Source organism: Camelus ferus, chromosome 21 (assembly GCF_009834535.1).
Source record: "Camelus ferus isolate YT-003-E chromosome 21, BCGSAC_Cfer_1.0, whole genome shotgun sequence".
Taxonomy (NCBI): domain Eukaryota; kingdom Metazoa; phylum Chordata; class Mammalia; order Artiodactyla; family Camelidae; genus Camelus; species Camelus ferus.
The window spans coordinates 16498999-16523521 of record NC_045716.1 but is presented as its reverse complement, the minus strand read 5'-3'; the positions used below and the strand labels follow the sequence as shown (position 1 = coordinate 16523521).

General features: G+C 38.2%; 1 long non-coding RNA gene across 17 annotated transcripts in view; it reads right to left on the bottom strand.

Moving 5' to 3' along the window:
* Positions 1-1279: 1279 nt before the first annotated feature.
* LOC106728590 overlaps positions 1280-24523 on the bottom strand; it is a 41532-nt gene continuing 18288 nt past the window's right edge. For 4 of the 17 annotated variants that reach the window (XR_004313913.1, XR_004313915.1, XR_004313916.1 and 1 more), the window contains 7 exons: positions 14771-14854; positions 11740-11900; positions 8529-8569; positions 7009-7164; positions 4090-4183; positions 1748-3832; positions 1280-1619 (listed from right to left, as the gene is read on the bottom strand). This is a non-coding gene — a long non-coding RNA (uncharacterized LOC106728590). Of the gene's footprint in view, positions 1620-1747; positions 4184-7008; positions 7165-8528; positions 8570-9562; positions 9671-11739; positions 11901-14770; positions 14855-17072; positions 17419-24523 lie in introns of those variants that run through there. The other 13 variants (XR_004313917.1, XR_004313919.1, XR_004313914.1 and 10 more) reach the window with 11 other exon arrangements.

Sequence of the window (24523 nt, the reverse complement as noted above, 5' to 3'; positions counted from 1 at the left end):
TTTTTTTTTTTTTTTTTTAGTTGGCTGGACTCTTTAGTTCTTTTGCCTTTTAGGACTTTGATATTTTTGGAGAGTGAAGGTCAGTTTTTAGAATGTCCCTCAATTTGTTTTTTTGTTTGTTTGTTTGTTTTTTACTATTTCTTCATGATTAGATTCAGGTTGTACATCTTAGACAGGAATACTATGAGTGATGTTTTGTTCTTTTTAGTGCATCATATAAAGAGGCACAAGATTGGTGACAGTAACTTTGTACCATTGTGTGTCCCATTATTGGTGACAGTAACTTTGATTGCTTGATTAAAATGATGTCTGTGTGGTTTTTCCATTGTTAAGTTTAACCATTGCTTCTCTTTGTAACTGACAAGTGATATGTGGGGAGATATTTGGGAATTGTGTTAAGTAACTTATTCCTAATTAAAACTTCACCAAATAGCTTTGCCATCTATTACTGATTCATGAGTAGGCTATTTCTTTGCTTTAAAAATTCTCAGTGGGGGCAGGATTCCCTGGAAACTTCTATGTGAACAATCATGTTATTTTAAAATACATATTTAAGTCAATTAATAGATATTTATTCATTTCCAACCCCAACACTTTTATTTATATTTCTTAACTTATTACTTGCTAGGACCTGAAGTACAATGATGAATAGAAGGGGTAAGAAATATCCTTGCTTTATTTTGGATCCTAAGGAAAAAACATTCTGTCTGTTCACTGTAGGATTTTAACGGATGTTCTTTATCAGAGGAAGTTCCTTTCTGTTAGTATTTTTCTGAGTATTTCTTAATTATAAATCAGCATCAAATTTTCAATTCTAATGCATCTATTGAGATGACCGTATTTTCTACTTTTGTTCTATTTAGGTAGCAAATTATTGTTTGATTGTTTTTAGACCAACCTTGCATTCCTGAGATTAAACTGACTTGGCACTGATTTTTTTTTTTTTTTTTGTCTTACATATTGCTTGACTCAATTTTCCAATATTTCCTAGGGATATTTGGATGTATGTTCATGAGGAATATTGGCCTAACACTTGTAATAAATATACTTTATTATTTACATCACAATTTTGCTGACATCAAAAAACGAGATGTGAAGTGTGGCCTTCCTTCTTTATTTTAGGAAGTATTTGTGTAGAATGGCTTTATTTCTTTCATAAATACTATAGAATTCACTCATGAAGCCATCGGAGCCAGGGGTTTTCTTTGTAGAAAATTTTTTATAACAAAGTCAACTTCTGCTTTAGCTATCGATTGCTTTGAAATAAAGCACACAAACATTTAGAGGCTTAAAATAATAACAATATATTATTTTGCAAATTTCTGTGAATTGTCTGAGTTTTGTCCAGGCTGAGCTGGGAGTCCCAAGACAGCTTCACTCTAAGTATGACAGTTGGTGCTGGCTGATGGCTCAGCCTTTTCCTCCATGTTTTCTTTCTTCCTGGGAAGTCTCAGAAGAGTTTCAAAAGATTAAAGGTGGAAGTTGCATAATATCACTTTCTGGTATTCTGCCAGGCCTCAGAAGTTACACACCATCACTCCTGCCACATTTTGTTGATCAAAGCAAGTCACCACTGGCAAGGGCCATTCCAGATTCAAGAGAGGGGAGTGACTCTGCTTCTGAATAGAAAGAGTAAAGGGAACATGCAGAATATAAGGAGTCGTTGCAGCTAGCTTTGCAAATAATCTACCACAGTCAGCGAAGGCCAGAATAATTCATATTCCTTCCACATGCAAATTATACTCACTCCTTTTTCATATCCCAAAATTTCATCCAATCAGAGCATCAGGCTTAATGTCCATGATCTCCTCACATAAATCTGGTCCAGATCTCGATGAAGCGCCTTGGTTGTAGTCTGTCAAGTGCAGCTCCTCCAGTACTGCTCCTTTTCATACAGGGACCTGTGAACTACAATGACCTTCTCCCTTCCCACACATACAAGATAGAATGTTGAATAGCAGTAGGATACTGACCATAGATACTCTCATAAAGAGAGGCAAAGGACAAGAAACTCATGGAGCTTTTGGTCTGTGGCAATTCTCACCCCCAAATATGTACCTGTTAATTCCACCTTCTACAACAGTAGAGAATGTTCCTTGATTAGGGCCCAGTGCTAATCCCTGAGAAGAGTTCCTTAACCCATTCTTCTCATCTCTTGGTCTTTCTCTCTGGGTGTTGACACTACCATCTAGATATCTTTCTTTTTTCGTAAGAAATGGCTGTGTTTGTAGCTGAGTAGTTTTTTCAGCGTACTTCCAGCCTGTAGGAACTCAGGGTCTCAGAGATCTGTTTCATTTTCCATAGTCTTTGACCCTTCTTAGTATAATCTCATAGCAGCACTTCCTTAAAGACATTGTAGGCTTTCTATGTATCAGGTTATAGTTCATTCCAAAAGATACAATCCATTCCCACCATCCCTTTTCAGACAGGCTGCCCCCTGCTTGGAGCAGCAAGTCAAGACAATGCCTTTGTGATTCTTAGCCTCTCTTTGGCTTAGCTAAGAGAGTCAAGTGAGTATCATCTTACATGTTTCAAAGCATTTTAAGAAAGGGTTTTACAGTCTTGCCTTTGATTTTATCTATATTCTGGGGCCACTTCTTACTTTGAGAAACTTACACTAGTTAAAGAGACTGGAAAGGCGGAAAAGTTTCATCTTCTACCCCAATATATCCTGGGTCCATATCTCCTCTGAATTCTGTTTGGAAACTGTTACTGCTTTGCATTGTCTTTCTCTCTCCTACCTCATGCAGCTTAAAAGAAGTGATCATTTCAAACTTCTGCTTGGAAAACATCTTAACCTTGCCTTGTGGCACTCCAGGTTTCACACAAAATACAGAATAATCCTAGTAAAAGTTCATGGCAGTGATCCACTACTAACTCAAATAGTGTTTTTGAATGAGTTTTAAAAAGCTGTCTTTTCCTGAAGACATTTACTGACATCTGATGGAAAACTGTAACAAATATACATATCTATGATGGCTACAAGTGGGAATGGCAGCCCCTGAAGTTGTGCAATGCAAAATCATATAACGATTCCCCTGGTTTTGCATTATTCCGTGCTCAAAACCTTCCGGTGGCTTCCCTTCACATTAAAAAAGCAATAAAATTGAAAGTCCTTACCTTCTTGTATGCAGAATACATAAAGACTTCCTACAAACTAATAATATAATTTGGCAACTTACTTGGATAGACTCTCTACAAAGAAAGATATAAAAATGGCCAATGAGCACATGAAAAATATTCAACACCATTAAGTGTCAGAAAAATGCACATTAAAACTCTAATGAGAGTTCTATACATCCACTAGAATGCCTAAAAAGATAAAAAGCTGACAACACCAAATGTTGGAGAGTATATGGAAAACCAGAACTCTGATGTGTTGCTGAAGGAAATAAAGAAGGGTACAATTACTTTAGAAAACTGTCTAGCTGTTTTGTTCCACTTAAAGTCAAAAATACACTTACCTTGTGACCCAGAAATTCCACTTTTAAATATTTACCCAAGAGTAATGAAAAGATATGTCAACACAATGACTTATATGTAATAACACAGAAACTGGAAATAATTCAAAAACAATATTAATGAAAGTAGATAAATAATTGTTGTATGTTCATACTTTGGAATGCTAATTATTTAGAAGTAAAAAGAACAGACTAATAATATATGCAAGAACATGAATAAATTTCAAAAACATATTGGGGAAACAAAGCCTTACCAAAAGAACGCATGCTCACTCTATGATTCCATTCAGATGAAGTTCTAGAACAGGTGAAATTAATCCACGGTAGAAAAAAATCAGACTATATGCTTCAGGGGGCAGGATGGAGACTGGCTGGAAGTGGGTATGAAGGAAATTTTAGGGATAATGGAAACATTCTATATTGTTTCTGAGATGAGGTTACATGGGTGAATATAATTATCAAAATGTATCTAATTCTCTACCTAAGATTTGAACATTTCACTGTATATAAACTCTACCTAAATTAAAAAAGAATCAGTGCCTGTCCGACACGATCTTTCTTCTGGCTTCCTCTCTGATCTCATATCCTCCCACTTTAATCCCAGCTCAGACCCACCAAATACACTCACCCAGGCTTTGCACTTGCTCTTCTCTTTGCCTGGAACACTCTTCCCAAAGTATCTTCGTGGCTTTCTTTCTTGCTTCCTTCAGGTTTCTGCTCACCTGTCATCAGTTGAGAGATTCCTGATTACTCTTTCAGAAATTATGTCTGTTCCTCAATTTCTCCTGACACGGTATGACTTTATTTTTCTTCTAAAATGCCTCCTGTTGTATTACTTGTTAATTTGTTCACCTGTTTTCTTTTCATACTAGAATGTAAGTTTAATGATGGTGGGGATTTTTGTTGTTGCTGTTCATCACTGTATTCCAAGTACTTAAAACAATGTCTGGCACAGAATAGGCACTCGGAAATGCATTGTCTTCTGGTCTAAACATCTCCAGGAGACTTTTCCCCATTGCTCTGAAATCTTTTCCAGTAAGACTGCATCTTGTCTCTCTCTACAAGGGCTTCCCTTGCCTGCAGCACCTAGGTTTAAATTGTTTTCTTATAATAAAAGTATTCCTCCAACCCACGATTCAGACTATAGTTTTGCTAGTTTACTGTGTCCTTCCAGGCAGGCGTGGGTGACACATATGCAGCTCAAGACCATGGGCTACGTCTCCTCTCATTATTTGAATTCTAATTCAGTTTGTGGCTAGAATCAGACCACTAAGTTGTTGATCCAATTCATTTGTTAAATGAAAGTGAATAAAATGATCAGGCTGACCAGGTTTTAATATGGCCATTCAATTCTTAGATGTTCAGTTTAAGATAGAAAACACTGACACGAGTAGACATTCATGTATAAAAATAAGTTTAAAGTATTCGGCTTTTTTTTTTTTTTAATGAAGGGGAGGTAATTAGGTTTCTTCATTGATTTCCGCTTGTAGGAGGTACTGGGGATTGAACCCCGGACCTCTTGGGTGCTGAGCATGCGCTCTACCACTTAAGCTATACCCTTCCCCATTAAAATATTTGAAATAGAAAAGGATGCAATATTTCATTGGAGATGGAGGATTGGCCAGTGGCTATAATTAATGGAGAACTTTAGTTGACCTTCTGGGGATACAATTAATCATTATTAAGAAAATAAATGTCTGCATAAGAACAGTACTTTTATTAAGCATTGTATGCTACAGACTAAACTAGATGAATTATTTCTAACACACTGATCTCCAACACCTCAGGCTACTTCACATTTCATAGGGATCTCTGGGACCAAGGAAGTGGGACATCGAATTGAATTTCTCCATTATGCAGAAAGATCTTTCTTGAAAAATAAAAACTTGTCCTTAAAATGCTTGATTCCTGCTTTATAGGTGAGTTCTATTACAGTTTTGACCTAAATGTCTAAGTTAGTGGCTCCACGAAGACAGATAGTAGATCAAACATGGCATATTGTTTAAATACATCAGAAAAAAATGAACATTTTGGTTATCTTATGGCATAAATACATTCCGTGCAATGTTAAAATGAAGTATAGTCATGGGCAACATTAGTGAATATCTGATTCAACTCAACCAACATTTTCCGAGCGTGTGTTAAGCATCAAGCAAGACATTATGAATACAGAATGAACCAGATGTTGTTCCTGTGCTTAAAAGGCACACAGGTGGAAGGGAGTTGTGAGATAAGGCAGAGATATACACGAATGAGTATTATACTCGTAGTCAAACTTTGAAGCACACCATAATCAAATTAGTGCACAGTCAGAAAATGCAAAGACAGGCTCTATTTTAAATGTTTCACTTGAGTCTTAAAAGATGTTTAAGACTTAGGACAGGTGAAGAATTTCAGGCAAGAGGGATATTATCAAGAAATAAGGTGCACAGGCAAGCATATTGGTGGGATGGCAGTAGCCTACTCTGATAAGAACCTGGAATTGGAAGGAAGAGGTAATGAGATATGAGGTTGAAAAATAAAGCAGAAGGTAAGTTGATAAAGAGGGCTGAGGAGTTAAGGCTTTATCACATTTTCCATAGGAAACCACTAAAGTTTTCTGACGGCAGTGGTGATGTGGTCACATCTGTGTAATAAAAAGTTACCTCCATAATAGTGTGTTGGTTGGACTGTGGGAAGGGAAGGAGAAAGGCTGTCTCTGCAGTTAGCTGCAGATCACGATGACTGGTGATAGTTCTACTATGTGCTATCAAATAATCTATGTTCAAGAGAGTAGAGATACAGGGGGAGGGGATAGCTCAGTGGTAGAGTGTGTGTTTAGCATGCACAAGGTCCTGGATTCAATCCCCAGTACCACCAATAAAAAGAACAGATAAATAAACCAAATTACCTCCCCCCAAAAAATTTTTTAGAAGATTTAAATTTAAAAAAATTTAAAAAAATAAGAGAGCAGAGATACATTTGTATGAGTGTCTTTACATATAGGAGGAGACATCTACACACACACACACACACACACACACATAGACACACACACACCCACCCCCATTAGTCTGGCAGAGAATAGCAAATCTGAGAGACAGAATATTACAATGGTGAAGGACATGGGCCTTAGAATCAGACAAAAGCCTGACATAATTGTATCACATTCCTTAAGATACTTAAACTCTCTAATATAAAATGGAGCTAAAGATACTTACTTTTCAGTTTTATTAAGCAATAAATATAAGAATGTATGTGAAAGATCTAACACAGTTCTGGCCTATAATAAGTATACACTAGCTGGGAGCTAACCTCACTGCTGTTACCATTTTCACTATGTTTACCAATCTGAGGCCCATCCCAAGTCAGTAAGTAATTAGGTAAAAACATTTACCAGAAGCAGCTTGAGGTCTACAGTCAGGAAGATAAACCCCATGCTCTCCATGACAATGGTTTTGCAGTCTTAACAAAATAAGATCCATACACAGAACACAGAATCCTCCAGAGTCTGTTCCAAGTTCCATTCCCAGAAATGACTTCAATGAGTAAATACTTTCCAACTCACTTGCAGATTCACTGTGTACCTGCTAATTCATTATCCTGCTCTTGCTCAGGGATGATCTTCAAAGCACGTAACACAGCAAAGTTTATCCAACATATTGTCCCCCAACTCCTTCAAGTTTATCCTGCAACAGCTTCTGTGACTCACGGAGCAAGCACGCTACAAAGGGTACGAGTGATTTTTTTAAACTTAAAAAAAATAACAGAATTTTTAAAAAATTAGCAGACAAAATAACATTTACAATGAGTGAAAAATAAAGCAAATTATAAACAGAGAAGATGAGGGGTGTAATTTGTCCTCAACTCTGGTTGTTGACTTACTGCAAGCTTGTGCCACACAGAGAGTAAGCAACAAAACCTCTTCACTGAGAACAGTAATCCATGAGAGCAAAACTGAAGACCGAAGAATCTCAGGACTCAACACAATGGAGAATCAACCAGAGGGTTTAATTAATCAGAAGGCTTTCAGTATAACAAGTCCAATGACCTGGACGTGGAAGAAAGCACTGTCCCAGGCTGCACTGTCCCAGGCTCCGCTGGCCCTGGAAGAGCCCTGGTTCCAGAGTTGACATCTAGCACTCTGCCTCCCAACTGTCACCTTCTTCTCATGTCCCATAGAGGCACATGGATCTTGGATTCACTTCCTTCGCCCTGACTTCCCTATTATCTAGATAGATGGGGGTGAGGGAGTGCTGGGGAGAGATGATCTGAGAAATAAAACCTTAGACAACATTATTGGATATACTCTGCTGAATAGATTTCCTCAAAATAGCAACAATGAAAAATAATTTTAACCACTAAAAATTCCTGAAATACATCAGAAATTTTGTAGCTTTAAAAGTCTTCCAATATTTGGGGGTGGGGAATAATCTGTGGTCTTGCTCTTTTCACCCACCTCTACCCACCTTGTCCTCTCTGATAGTTTCTCATGTACCATTCACTCTATTCACTCATCTGCCTATTGACTCCCAAGCATACCCTATACACTTGTTCAAGCAGTCTTGCCCAGAATTCTCTTTCTCCCCATGGTAACTTGGAGGAATAATTCTTCTGAAGTTTCACAAAGCTCCCATCTCTTCCAAGGAGCCTTCCCAATTGCCTCTTCTTCTTTTTAAATATGACAATAAGACTCTTTGCTTCTAACAAGTTAGCACTGATATCACTTTGATTTCACAAGGATTGTAAAATCCTAGAAATCAGGGACCACAACTTTTATATTGTTGCATCTCCTAAAATGTTTGGTATCATGTCCATTGCATCAGTATTGAGAATGCAAAGTCAAATTCTAGCCTTTACCGTTAGCTTCCTGTGAGAGTTTAAGCACATCATTTTACCTCTTAGAAACTCTGATTTCTCATCTGTAAAAGTGAGTATAATAATATCAATTTCAAAGGGGGTGCTGTGAGCACTCACTATGCCCGTATGTGTAAAGCACTTAAAACGGCACCAGACCCACTGCATGTGTTCAATAAATGACAGCTTAAACAATGTCTGTGTTCTGTATGGTGGAGGTGTAGTGATTACCTTCTCCAGATAATGCATTCAAATGATGTCCTCAATCTGGTCTGCAATTAAAAGCAAAAGAGCCATTAGTGAGAAAGAGGACCTAAGCACTTAATGACAACTCTAATCTCCAGGAAGAACAGCTCTTCTCAAGGTGAGACATTGCTATCAAACCCACTTGTCTCTGTGAGCAATTTACTCTACAATGAGTCTAGTAACCCCTGCTTATTCTTCTGGGATTTATTGCAGTGATAAACTTTCCAAACACTGGAAACTGGAACACGAGTTATCTGGACAGTTTAAAGAGACATTTTGATAGGGAAAATGTGTTTTGCTCTAATCAAGTGAATTGGTGGTTTCAGGGCTCTTCCCAGCCCTGCAATATGGCGCCCTTCTTAGGCCATACCTTTCTAACCATATTGTCTGAGACATGGGTGAATTTCTATCCCAGATCAATTCAGTATGTAATCAGTAACTATTCAGATTGACTATCATGCAAACCTACTCAATTAAATTGCATGTCACTCTACCATAACATTTCAAATCATCCATATGCCTCTTTGGTTATGGAAATTATATTGCATATTGCAACTGGATTGAAGTTTGTGTGTGTGTGTGTGTGTGTGTGTGTGTGTGTGTGTGTGTGTATGTATCTCCTTTCCTGGAAAAATGGCCACTTCTTCCTGAGTGATCACATTGTATATTACACACAGTTCCTTTACAACACCACCAACACATTATTGCTCCTGAGGGGGGCAGGCAACAACTAATACTTTTTTCATCTTTTAATCCTGCTCTTGGAGCCTAGCACAAAGTTGGCCCATGGTACAGGATCAACAAATGTTTATTCTCTCAATTAATTCATTTTCTCAGTTGTCCCTACTCCGTCACCAAGTTGCTCTGGGACATTAAGCATATCATGTCTCTGGGCTATGCTTCTGTTTCCTTCATGGAAAAAGGAGTTGAATCTCTGAAATTCTATAATTTTATGAAAACAAAGAAACAGAATGAAAAAAGACATTAAATACAATAGGTGTGTCCCTAAGGGCACTCACAGATTTGTGTGCAGGACAATTCTGGTGCTCGGCTTTGTGATTTGTGTGCAGGACAATTCTGGTGCTCGGCTTTGCAGATCTCACTTTCTTCCCACCCATATTTTCTCCCTCAGTACAGAGAGTGACAATGTTAGTAGGAGCAGAGATAAAAATCACCTTCTTTATTAGATCTGGGTTAGGCCAACAGGCCCCCAAAACACACAGAGTCAGATCTGCCTTGGCTTTAATATGGTTACAGCGTGTTACTGGACCTTACCCTCTAATTTTTTAATGAACTGATTACTAGTCCCAGGGATCAAAGACTCCTGTTGTTTATCTTTACTCTTTTAGTTTAATGACTTCTGACACTCCATTAGGGTGTCCTAAGGACTCAGATGGAGTTTTGATTGCCATTCAAGATGAGATGATAGAAAACTCACCAGGATCTATAATGTTCTACTATGAACCTAAGAGGGGACGGGGAACAGCATTACCCTTGTTTTAAAGTGAGCCATCCCTAATCCTTCTTTACAGAAACTGTTCTAGCACTGCTCAAGCAGGGAAGCAGAGTTTACTCAAAAAATTAGGGAAAAGCACTTCCAGGAAAAAGAGAAGAAAAAAAAAACACAACACTGCCTGGGAAATACAAATCTTTTATTTCTATCTCCATTGGTGCTCTTCTTGGAATCCCCATGCTAATAACCTTTCCTCTCCTTAGGATTATAGCAGGAATATAGATAAATAAGGTGCAAAGAATCATCTCTATTGATGGCTGTTCAGTAAAGCACAAAATGCAGAGTTTTTGGTAAGTTGGATTTGTAGTGGCTAGGATCTTGAGCCAACTTGGACCATCTTAACACTTCAACCTAAATATGGCATTGGCATTAGTAGGAAGACTAGGGTTTGACAAAATTATTCAAATGGCAAAGAAGAAACTGGAAAATGGTCCATCTTCAACAAACAGAGGAACATCTGCCCCTGTTTGTCTGCTTCACAATGGGAGGGAGAGTTGAGATAGCCCTGTCTCCTCTTGTAAAACAAGGGGCCAAAAATACAAGAGCGAAGGAGAATGAAGAAAGTTATCACACTGCAATTTGATTTCATAAACATACTGCAAGTTAAGTTACCCCACTGGGCATGAAGCTCTCAAATTTCAAATAATCTACACCTGCTCTCTGCACTGGAAGAAAAATGAGTGGAAAGAGACAGAAAGTATCCACTCCAGTAATCTGCTTTATGGAGAGTAAAGTGTCTCTTCTATGGAAATACAAGAAAGGAAGAATCAGTTCCTCCTTCTGGAAACTTTCAGGTTGAGCCTTCACTTCTCTACTGCACTACGGTAATAATCCTTTTAGTATGTTTATCACCATTCTTCTAATTTAAGGTTTTCACAGCATGGAGGAAAGTCTTCTTTTCAGAAGATTAAATCATGCCTCTAACTTTCTACCAAACCTTCAACACTTCCTTGAGAAAGTCACCCACTCTTTCTGTGTCTCAGTTTCCACTTCTATAAAATGGGGAATGATAGTAATTGGTGTGCAAGTTTGTCCTGAAGGTTAAATGAGTTAATGTCATGAATCTCTAGTAAGTGCTAGTGATTAATCTCCTCATTATATTTATCTTCTGCTGCCTTCCCTCAGCTCCCCCTGGCTCAGTCCATGGTATTCCAGTCAGTAGATATGATGTTGCCACATTTCTCAGAGTGATATGGGCTTGAGCCTGGAAGTACTCAGCTCATACATTTAATTTAACACTGCCTTATAGAGCTCTGCTGACCCAGGACACCAGGCCCCAGAGATGTCCATTGGGTTCTCCAGCTGAGTCCTAAATCTTTCTGCAAACATGGCTTAAGGTGTGGAGGTGCAGAGCTGACTGCTGATCATCTAGAACAAAGCATGACTAGAGACACAAACTGTGGATTTAATCTTCTGGGAACAATCACTATTGTGATGAAATTACCATAAATTGAATGAAAAGAAAAAAAGAAAGCTGAAGACAAATATGTAAAGATTATCTATACTTAGGTCAATGAGCTTTAACCGTCTACATATCTTGAACCTATCATGAATAGTGTCTGATGTATTCGCACAGCAAACTTAAGAGGCAGTGAGGGTGAGTTGTTGTAGGATCAAGATTAAGTGGTTTGTCTGAAGTCACACAGTGAGTTCATTGCGCAGCTACAAAAGAACCCAGCTTACCTAAGACCCTGTTAAAGAAAAGCTACTAAAATCAGGTGTGGTGGGACTGGAAAGAGCCTTCCTGTGGCTGATGCAAGGATGGACTTTCAAGATTTGGTCTTTGGAGAGGAAATGCCTTTCCCTGCTCACCCCACTACTTTTAAGTTCTTGGCAGAAAGATCCTGAAAAAATAAAACATATTATTAGTGTTAGAAGAGTGCCAATCTCAGCTGAGCTCTGTTGAGTCAGTAACTCAACACAAGAGGATTGGTAGGGAGAGAATAAATAAATTCTAAGGTTCTCTGAGCATTTGAATTTATGATCTATAAAACTCCATCCATAAAAGGGAAAAAAATCTGGACATGTAAAATTATAGACAAGTTCTGCCCAGGCCTTAGTCATTAGCAAGGGAGTTTTTCATAAATACAAGATTGGAGGTGTTTCTGGGATTTTAACAAACCTAAACGTTTCAAGCGTAATGGAACCTTACTAAGTGAAAGACACTGCACAGAACTTGGTAGGTACTACATCCCTCAACTTATGAAGTTTAGAATCTAGACGAGAAAAAGTTCAACCTTAAAAGATGTCTAGTGATACAATTCAGTTTTTTTCCCCTCAAGTTACATTTATTTAAGACCACATAACATATACCAGAGGAACTCAATCGTCTGTCATGCCTGTTAAACATCTGAGCCAATATATTCCTTGAGTTAACAAGGTCTTTGAGGAAAATGTTGGTTTCTCAGTGGAGATGGAGTCCATGTAAGGATCTCTGAACAAGCAATAGACCTTCTCCAGTCTCTAAGGAGTTTAGAAACATATCAAAAAGTTTTACTCACACTTTTTTCATCTTTTAAGTAATAAAACTATGATGAGGAAAATATAAAAAAGGGAAAAAAATAATCACCCTGTAACCCCATCACTCTAACATGCTCTGGTCACATCTTAAGTTTCTTTTGCTGATCTCTCCTTTTCTCAGGAATTCTTAAATATATCAGGGCTTTGGACTTGATCCTTGGACTTTTCATCTTTTCCATCTTCACTTTGTCCAAAGTGATCTCATAATCTCCTGGCTTTAGGTGCCACCTGTATGCTGATGGCTCCCAAATGTGTAACTCCAGCCTAGATTTCCAGCTATTCCTTCATAGTTACACCCATCTCCCTCCTTAGCCTCCAGCAACCACTAACATGTTCCCCAACTCTATAATTTGGTCATTTTGAGAATCTTATTTAAATGGAATCATACAGTATGTAGCCTTTTGAGATTAGCTTTTTAAAAAATTATTATTCAGGGTATTTCCCCTGAAATTCATTCAAGTTGCTCTATATTTCAGTTGTTCATTCATTTTCCCACTATGTGTGTACCACAGTTTATTGAAACATTCACCCATGGAAAGATATTTGAATTATTTACAGTTTTTGTCTATTACAAATGAAGCCTGCAAATTCATATACATTTTTGTGTGGACATACATTTTCATTTCTCTGGGATGAACCCCCAGGAATGTGATGGCTGGGTTGTACATTTAGTATATATTTATTTTTCTAAGAAACTTCCCAACTATTTTCCAGAGTAGCTGTACCATTTTGCATTCCCATCAGCAACGTATGAGAGATCTAGTTTTGCCACATCCTTGTTAACACTTGGTATTGTCTGTCTGTTTGATTGTAGCCATTTTAGTGGGTATACATTGGTATCTCATTGTGGAGTTTTTATTTCCTTAATGATTAATATTGTTGAACATTTTTTCATATGTTTATTTGCCATCTGCATATTCTGCTTGATGAAATTTCTTTTCATGTCTTTTGCCCATTTTCCAGTTGTATTCTTTTGGGAGATCTTTAGATAAGTCTTTTTGTCAACTATGTGTTTTGCCAATATTTTCTTGCTGTCTGTAGCTTGTCTTTTCATTCTCTTTACAGACTATTTCGCAGAGTAAAAGTTAAAAGTCTCACTTAACTGTGTTTATTGCAGTATTTTGCAATTGAATTTTTACCATGATTACCTTTTTTTGCCCATAATTAGCATCTTACAGATTATGGGTATCTGCAAAACAGATTCAGAGATGTCGTTCCAGCCATTTCCTTACTTCATTACTTACCTCTGATCTCCAAGTGTACCTGCCTGGTGCACCCAATTTTCTCAATGTCCTACTCTCAACTAGGGGCCAGGAGATAAGCTGAAAGTCAAATTTATGTCAGTGAGTGCTATGAGAATGCGCCATATCCCCAGTTGCATATCGTATTCTTTCAGGTGTTTTGTAGAGACAAACTTGAAACAAATAAGAAGTGATTTGAAAGGTGGTAATTTTTTCTCCATGGACACTGATTGGAAAAAAAAAATCCAAACTTTAGATTGCTAAAAGAGAAGCACTAAACATGGATTTGCCACTAATTGTCTATGTAACCTTAAATAAGCCACTCCATTCTGAGCCTGGGTTTCCTCACCTGTAAAAATGAAAGGACTGTAGCAAATTTAATGTTCTATAATTCTAAATCACAGCAGTACACCAGCTGAGTACAAATGTGGATCTCGTGTATGATGAAGTTGTTGTGTGATTCTGCTTGAAAGCTTTTAAAGAGAGAATTCAAGCTACTGAGTGTGTTTAAATGACTGCTAAGATCCCTCCGGGGTGAGTCAACTTTCTTAGCACTTTTCTAATAAAGGACACAAGGTGTTTTCACTCTGTTTCTTCTAAGATCAAAGCAGTCCTCCTCTTCTACAGATTTCCCATGTCAAGATACCAAAATCTACACAACATTTCTCTGTTTTATTTCTAATCTAAATCAACATTGAAAATCAGTGATCAGGAATAAATTAAGGTAGAATGAAACCTGTCTTTCCTAAAGTTAAAGGAAGCTTGGGGATAGGGAGGGAACAGGAATGAGAGAGGAGGAAGAGGAAGTTGGTGAAGAGGTTAGGGTGATGATTAATTAGCCAGTAGGCAGATACACATCCATCCAATAAACAGAATGTCATTAAGATTGGTTTACATTAATTTCAACTGCATCTTTGCTTAAAAGGAACTTCACACAAAAAAAGGTACATTACCTGAGCAATTTGGAAATCAGTTTCAAAAGATGCTTTCTTTCCAATCTGTCATCCCAAGACAGGGCAACAAAGAACACTGCACAACTATGGAGGGAAAAGGAGGATGGAAGTCACTGTCAGTCTAACAATGCTGACATCCTGGTGCAGGAGGAGACAGAGGCAGAAATGTAAATGCAAGAAACAAGCACACAGAAGTCTAAGGAAACAGCAAGTGTTGATGGGGAAGAGCATCGTCACAAAATCATATTGATATTTAGAAAACTGTTCGGGTGATTGGATCAATAAAAGCTTAAGGATCTCAGATCTGAAAGGATTTTGGAGGCAATGTTGCCAGCCACCTTTCCCTTTTCCCTTTGATCATATTTCTTTTCAACATAATTACTCATTCATCCTTCCGTTTAATCAGCACTTATTTTTTTGAAGTCCTACAATGGCCAAGTACTAATACAGAACCTGGGAATACCAAAGTGATGAATTAAGACACAATCCTTTCTATCAAGGAGCTGTCATTCTGGTCCATGCTATCTAGATTAGACCACCAAAGAAAGGGTTACAAAATAATTTGATGTGTGTGAGTTTCGTTTTTGAGATATTTACTGGAGACTATTGAAAGCAAACAGGAAGAATGCTTATTTCTGCCTGGGTAAGTGGGAAACACACAGGAAGGGGATTTGCGGTTTGGGAAGGTAAGATTAGAAAGGGCTTCTTCGTTGGGATTATTTACATCTAGAATTCCCCCTGGGGATCTAAGAGCACCAGTTTTGTCCTCTCTGAGGTTTAGAACTGGTGAGTGTGGGGGTGGGGAATCTTCAAACTCCCAACCTCCCATCTATTGGCAAAAAGTTACCCTCTTTCTATTCTAATGTTATTGCTTTCCACACATTCAAAAGTAATATCATTTTACGTTCTCTTTTGTATCTGTTTTGCTTTTCAGCCAGGAGATTTACTTGAAAGCAGCAGCATCGATCTTAGGCTGTAGAAGGGATCTCACAGAATGTAACCGGAAGGGACATTTACAGTGAGGAAACTGAGGCCCAAAGAGAGACAGTGACACACACACTGGGGTTTTCTAACCGTGTTGGGACTAAACTCTTAATCCAGTTTTATATCCGTTACCCCTGTCTCCCCAACCCCTGCTATTTTCTCTCTTAGGCTATACTTACAACCTCCCTAGGGTGCTAGATAATACTTGTATGTCCTGGCTGTGTTCATTTTCGCACAAGTTTCCCATGAAGATTTTGCTCTTTCCTCTTTCAGACATGACCTAAGACCTCAGGCTGGCCTCATTAACTGATCCCTGTGGCACCTTAAAAACAGCCCTCCCTAGGGAGATGCCTGGATCAGGATGGCTAGTCCCCAGTGACTGCATTCCCACCAGCCCTGGCCCTCTCCGCAGAACTCAGTCCAAGCAACATGCAGTCTATGTTGAAGAAAGTATTTATGCGTGTAGCCCTTTTGGCTTCTTCCAAAGCCATTAAAAACCTTTGTGGTTTGAATCTGTTCACAGAAGAATTAATTGACGGTTTTGAATGTTATTAGAGAAGAAACCCAGCTAGTTTCTCAGGATATTCATCTGGGAATTTTCAGCTTGAGGAATAATGTATTTCAGATGTTCCCTAAAAAAATAAAAAGTAAATAAAAAGTGAAAAAAAAAAGACTAATTAATGCCCTCTACAGAAGTTAGTTGTGGGTGGTTGGAAGATGGATATAAATCTGGTGTAAATTGAGATGGCTTAATAACGGCCAAACCCTTTCCCCTTCTGCATCTTTGTCTTTTGACAGTGACATTCAGAATCCTACAGCCAAAGCCTGCCTTACACAGAGGCAGAAAATTGCAGCTATGTTTATAAGCGATGTGGGAAAGCTAAAAGCCCCCATCTACTAAACGGTTCTCTCTGCTGGCACTCCGTCTGGTTTGGCCTGACACGCTTCTCTTTTAGATGCACACACCTTGAATTATTTAACCCAAACTCACAGCCTCACATTCAGAAAGAGAATACTAAAATGCACATTTTACTACATGTAAAATCGCTAGCATCAGGCGAGGCACGGAGCCAAAGTGGTCTGTGCATATTACATAGTGATGTTGGCTTATCCCTTCACGTGCTGAATTAAATATCTGAACTCCCAGTTTACATCCAGCACTTAAAGAGCTTGCTGCCCCTGAGAAGAGAGAGATCTACAAACAGATGATTGCAATACAGTGCAGCAAGAAATTATAATAGGAGGGAACCTCAGGTACCTCAAGAATAACAAAGAACGTTAGTCCAGCTGGAGACAGAGCAGGGAGGGCATGTGATACCTGACTCCTAAATGCCAGTGGGAGTTACTGTGGGATTCCTGGGAGCTGCAGAAGTTCTTCATCACTCTAGAAGTATAGGCTGGAAAGGGTGACAGAACATGGCATCAGCAAACCCAGAGTGGCCAGCAGGCGGGCAGAGGCTTGTTTCGGACGTGTGCATGTGGGGCAGGAGCCCCGAGCACCGGGTGCCCTGGTAACAGACTGACCGTATCCCCTGCCAGGACGGGAAAACACCTAGATAAATGCTGGGCAATGGAGGTCAAGCGCAAATTCCAAGAAAAGAACACCGAAGGCACCCTCTGGTTGCTTCAAAATATCCTTGTGTTCCATTCTGCTCATAAAGCAGTGATACATTGCCAGTACACATTATTTCCCTCCCCACTTCTGTGTGTCAACGTACATGTCTGTGAGGAGGAACCACATGGAAGGGAGCTAATATTTTTTTAAATAATTATCACTTATTGGGTGATTACATTATCATAATATTTTTATCATAACATTACATAATATTTAAAATTATAATTTATTAAATAGAATCTTCCCAACAGCATATCAGTGAGTTTGGAATTACTAATCTCGTTTTATGTTATAAGAAGACTGAAGCTCAAGAAAGCTAAGAAAGGTTAAGGAACTTGCTTGAAGGAACCTAACTGAAACAGGAATTCAGACCCAAAGTCTATTTTTTTGTTTCATGATGTTGTAACACTTCACAAGTTTTGGAATCAGGCGTATTTGGATTTAAGTTAATAAAAATGTATTTGTTCTTGTCTGTGTGATTTTTAAATTTTTATGTCCCTTTCCTTAATTTTATTAATAAGGTCTTTGGCTGGTTTGTTTTATTTGTGAATCTTATGTAAATATTTGCTCCTCTCATTTGCTTATTTTGGCTTTCTTGAGAAAATGAAATCATTGCCAGTGCTCCAAAAAGCATGAGTTCCAGTCAATTCAGTTTAACAGTTTCACTGAGTAAATACCATGTATGCAAAACCAGAGAATCCTCTAGATACGCCTCTTGCCCTGATTTATAATTTTCCCTTCACTTATCACCACCTAAAATATATAGTTGTTCATTTGAATACTGTCCAACTCTCTCTTTTTTTTTTTCAGGTTGGGCAAACTGTTTTACATTCTACTTTAAAAATATTCCTACATTTTAATATGTGGTATTTAATACCTGGTTCAATTCCTTTATATAATACGTGGTACACTGTCACATATTAACAGACCACATAGTGGCTGTTTTTAATGTTTGTGTGCTTTGTAAGTTTCCATGTCATCAGAAGCAGTACATCCTAGGACAGAGGAGATAAAGCAGTCTGGTTCTGAGCCCTGACCAGGAGAACTTCTGTGACCTTGAGTCCCTAAACGAGGTGGATCTTAGTCTTCTGGGGGCCATCAGAATACTGTCCATCTCTTGTAATAGACTGTGAACTCCATGAAACCAGGAACATCCCCGGTTTTGCTCGAAGACGTACCCTCAGGAACTAAACAGTCCTGGAAACCCATGCATGCTTTACAAGTATGTTAAATGACTGAAAAACCATTACATTCTGAAGGAAATATAAGGATGCATAAGACAGCTTTCGGTCTCGCTATGTGCACCTGGGTGGAGACTCGGGACACAAATGCATGAAGCTGCCCAGCAGCGTAAGTGGCTGTTCAGCTATTGTGAATCAGAGGCCTCAAATCCAGATGTGAAATAAATTTAACTTTCCTGTTTTATAACTCAGCCTAAACTGGATTTCAAGCTTCTATTCTGCTAGTCTAGCAGAAACTTTACATGTTTCCTCTCCTTCTCCAGTTTGTGTCTCAGATTTGATGAGAGCTTACGCAGGTCAAACCCCAGTGGTGGGCATGCTGCCTGGACTTCTCATCTGTCCACACCAGCCATCAGTGTGATGCCCTTTGGTCCTCCTTCTGCAACCCCTCCAGGACTGGTAGCTCTCTCTGCCCCTTCTTCCTTATGCATAAAGGCATAGAAATCTTTGTGCTGCTTTTCAGCCATCTCTTAAAGACTGTCTTTGGACATCTCTGCATAAATACCCTCTCTGAGGTCTTGTCACCTTTCCTAGGTTCTGTCTACAACACGGGGTCCCTTCTCTGCTCTTGAGGGTACCACAGACCTCAAATCACTTCCTGGACTATTTCAGAGAAGAAAGGTACAGAGCCTTTCTGTGTCTCAGACCCACAGCACACTGTTCTCATCCCCTGCATTGCTCCTTCCCTTCACAAGCCTGGAAGAGTATTTTACTAATTTAGGAAGAGGGACAGTCTTCTCAGTTCATGTGCTTTCCAAACACTTTGGCTCTCCTCTAATCCTTTCCTGCAAGTCTTTTGGAAAACAAAGCCAAGATCAAAGACTCACAAGATGTGTGCCCTTCCCTGGAATGATGAACACAGTTAACTAGTATCTTGTATAGAAAGACAGGAAATGGGGAAAGAGATTACTATTTCAAAGACATGATTTTACTACATTCTTCTCCTAGTAAACTTTTACATTCCTATGGGTGAAAAGGGGGGTATTTTCTTCCTGTTGTTTGTTTCTTTCCTTCCTCCCCAAAAGTTAGGGTCTGGGACTGTCCTAAATTGGGCTCTCCAGGGCAATAATATCATAATCAAAGCAATCCACATGAAAGCAAATAGCCTCGTCTGTATAATGGAGCTAACAATCCATAGTTCATGAGTCAGTAGCCAAACTGGCTGACATGTTTAACTCTGGAACTGAGAAACCAGTTCATGTCTGGGGCAAGAGCTGAGCACTCTGTGGGCAAGAAGGAGGCCACCTGCAAATAGGTAAGAGAGCTCTCAGCAGGAATTGAATCAGTCAGCATCTTGATCTGGGGCTTCCCAGACTCCAGAACAGTGAGAAATAAATGTTGGTTGTCTAAGCCACCCAGGGTCTATTTGTTACAGCATCCTGACTGGCTAAGACATGCCACTATGGTTGATTTAGTCTGTAGGGACTTCAGAAAGTGAAAAGATCTGTTGAGAAGAGAGATAAAAAGAATTACTGGCAACCTGTCTTAAATTTTTTTTTAATTCTACAGTTTTCATCATTAATGAATTTTTTGCATCTGTTATTTGGATGTTTCTCCTTTGAGGACAACAGGAAAGTCAAAAGTCCTCTAGGGAGTTAAGCATTTAAATTTCCCATAAACTTTTTACTATTGAAAGCAGAGTTAATCAAGTCAGACAAGAAGGAAAAATAATCATTGTGCAACTCAGTCTTTTGCTAAATACACAAAGGCAGACTTGATCAGAGACTTTGGTCTTCACCATTCCTTATTTTTTTTTTTTTTAACTTTTTTGGAATAGCTCTATTGAGGTATAATTTAAATGCTATGAAACTCGCTGACTTAGGTATACAATTCAATGATTTCTAGTAAATTTATAGAGATTTTCAACCATCACCACTCACTAGTATTAAGATTTTTTTAAATCATCCCCATATTTTCCTGTAAGCTCTTTTGTAGTCTGTTCTCTCATTATCACTCTCACTAGCCCCAGACCACCACTGCTTTCTGTCTTTTTGTTTCCTTTTCTGAACATTTCATATAAATGGGACCATAGAATATATGGTCTTTGTACATGGCTCCTTTCACATATCATATTTTTAAGGTTAATCCATGTTGTAGCACGTACTTTCCAACCCCAAATGGAAACGGTTTTGCTGTTATACAACATTTAGGATTGGACTCATTTCTATCTCCTCCTTTCTCATTATTCTGAAAAAATCTGGGATTGTCTATAGGCCCAATGCAGAATAACCATCTTATTTGTGGAACTGATAAATGGAGTCTTTGTGATGTGGACTAAATGGTATTAAGGAAAGAGAAAATACCATGTGTTCAGGTCCTGTCGGCCAGGTTACTCTGACAGAACAACATTTGAAATATATTGGTATCATCTATTTTTACCATTTAATCCTAGACTGGCAGTAAAATCACTGGCAGTATTAATCTGAGGGATACGCTCCAAGGGAAACCAGGCCCTTCTTTTTAGTTTTACTTCTCCGTTTATAATTTAGTCTGGATAACTTTCATTTTGGAGGGAACACAAACATTTAAATAATGCTTTAATTGCTTTTCAAAGTAATTCAAGGATATTAAGGTAATTTAGAAAATATTCAAGAGTATAAAAAGGCAGTCAAAAGTTGTCCATAATCTTACTCTGGAGGCAACTATAATAAACAGTCAGAGTTAACGTGTACATATGGTATTATGCCCTGTGTTTTAAAAATTTGATAGTATATTATAAGCATTTGCTTTAATGGCACTTTGAGTAAAAAAGAAAGCACAAGATTTTATGTAAAAAATATGTCTGAAAACTAAAAATAGAAAACTTGTTCCATTAGTGAACTTAGTTCAAGAAATAAATTATGTAGTTTTGAAAAGTGGGGGGAGCTTGAACTAGTTCTTCAAAAAGATTTATAGAATCAGCAAAGAAGGTGATAGTCTCCTGTTAATGGGAAAACTAAAGTCATCACTGTGCTATGTAGGGAATTTGGAAACCAAGCAAATTGGGGATTGTCACGTAGTGACAAACCGAAATTTTTGTTAGCTGATCCAACACACATATGTGGTCCAGAAGAGGGGTCAAAATGCTTGCATTCTTTCCCCATCAAAACACCTTCTAATTCAATACAGACTGACTCATATAATAATGGCTAACATTTATAAAATGATTACTTGTCACCTACTATTCTAAGGAATTTACATGAATAATTCATTTACCTCTTAAAATAACTCTTTGAATTCAGGTCTATTAACTCCCTCATTTAATAGGGTGACAGATTCAAACTTAGGCATCAGATTCCAGAGGTGACAATAACCACCATACTATACTGCCAGATCAGGACATGCAAGTTGCTCTGTCCCTCCAGTCTTCCTCCCATTTTTTTTTCTCTTCCTTTTCTGCCCATCCCCGCTCCAGTCCCAGGTCCTGGAATCCACTTTGGAGGTGCACCATCAATGCATCAAGGATCAGGGCTTTAAGCAAATATCCTGGCTCCATCCTTGATGGATGACATCAGATTGACACTGTGAATGTTCAGGGGAGGCATTTTGACCCTTAAATTCTTCAGAGCATGGTGTTTAGAAGACCAAAAAAAAAAAAAAAAAAAAAAAAAAACCAAACAAAAAAAACAAAAAAAAAAACCAGAAAAAAGAAAAAAAGAAAGCTTTCTCTTGATGTATTGACTCTCACTTGTTATACTAGCCAAGTCTCAACCTTTTTTTATTTTTAATCCCATCTTCCTTTTCACAGAAATGGGCAGCGCAGAGACAAAGGAATAAGGGAGAAAGAGAATTCCATCCTATTACAAGTGAAATCAGAACAAGGAGCAAAACGAAATATATTCCCAAGAGTTTCATAAAAACACAATTCAATCATAACTGACTTTATGATGAACAAATTATTCTGAAGACATTTTAACAACAGAGCTAATGTTTTGCTTTATCTCATTTTATTTTTTGAGCTGGGAGTTGTTGATTGCCAAGTCATCAAGGAACAGTGGTTTTTCTTGGAAACTGTTGTTCTGGTTTTTTTTTTTTGAAAGAAAAATACTGCTACTACTGTTTACTATGGATAGGCGTATAGATAGAAGTTTTTATTTCTTTCATTTCATTTCTGATTGATTTTGACAAATATTTATTGAGCACTAAAAATATACGAGGCCCAGTACAAGGAACGAAGGGGATACAGGCCATAGACATATGAAATATATATTACATTTGGAGTGGCAGGGCATGTACATACATCTATGTATGTAACAGTTAAATTCCAAATTACTCTACTGACTGCTATTATGCAGGTTAGGTAGATCATTATTTACCTTGTGGCTGTTGGAAGGAAAAAAAAAACCCATAGTGCCCTTTAAAAGAACACTCAGATTTCTGTGATAGAAGCACAGAATTGAGAGACGGCCTGTTGTGTGTTTCCCTTGTCCCTATTCTGAAATTCAAACACTGTGTTTTGTAAGAATTATTAAGTCAATAGTATATTCTCTGTTTTCTCGGGGTAGGCACTGGAAGGAGGCAAAAAGGAGCTGGATGGTATAAAGTCTAGGTGGACAGTACACACGTCAGCCTTGGAGAAACAAGTCACCCTCTTCTAGCAGAAGAGTGAATTCTCCTTGAGCAAACCCCAGTGTTTAAAATGCCAGTCTTCCTTCCTTATTATAGCTCTTAAATATTGGGAAGAAAAGGCTGTAGAGAAGCCAGTTGGAGAATAGCAACCAATGTTTCTCCCTTTTTTTTTTTTTTTTGGGTGTCTTTCTCAAATTTGGAGGTCTTCTGAAATAGTAACTGCCATCACAGGGTTATTACTTTAATAAACAAAGAAGGAGGGCATGTGAAAATGCCTTGAACAGCGAGAAGCACATGATAGGTACAAGGTAGAAGGTACAATTCTTTGCTGATGAGGAATCTGACATCAACACTGGGGTGTTTCCTCGTGGAAGGAAACCCTCTACAGGTCACTGAGAAGAGAAATTCTGAAAAATAATGATCTGGACTCTGTTTCCCAGAGTCCAGTGTTATGGCTTCTGAGTAAACATCATTGCTCTCTGATTTTGATCTAATAAGTATCATTCTTTCCTAACTGAAAGAGTGGGAAAAAAGTCTTCTTCCACAAATGGTGTTTCTGGTGTTTTAAATGACAGTTTTACTCTGTCATTGTTTTGGGAATACAGGCTTACCTCGTTTTATTAGGTTTCACTTCCTGGCACTTCAGATACTGTGTTTTTAATAAATTGAAGGTTTGTGGCAACCCTGCATTGTCAAATGATGGTTAGCATTTTTCAGCACTAAAGTATTTTTTATAAAGGTATGTATTTTTTTAGATAGAATGCTATTGCACCCTTAATAAACTACTGCATACTGTAAACATAACTTTTGTATGCACTGGGAAACTAAAAAAAAAAAAAAAAAAAAAAAAAAATTGTGACACTTGCTTTATTGCAGTGGTCTGGAGCCGAACCTGCAAAATCTTGAAATTACACCTGTATTTTGGAGAGGTGGCAGAAATTAACCTTTCTAAAATGACCCATATGTGTTTGCTTTTAAAAAAGAGTACACATTACTCCAGAATATCAAGTCCCATGTTCAACTTCATAGCATCCAATGCTGGTTTCATCCACCATTTCTAGTTATCATGTTTAACTTTCATGTTTCCCAAGGTAAGCAGTAAAATCGGCCCTCTTCTAGAGAGGCAGAAAGTCAAGTAGAAAGGAAGGGATCACTCTGCCATCTCACTCCCAAAGCATGACTGACAGTCGTGAGTCTTAGGGGATTAATTCTTGGAGAATAGATGGGAAGGAGGCCAATGGTCTTGAAATCAGCCTTACCCACGTGACAGGCTGTTCTCCTAACGTGGAGACCACCCAGAAAAATAAGAGCGACATTGTAAAGCAGCCTAATCTCAGTGTTCCCAGACATTGAGCCCAAGAAGCT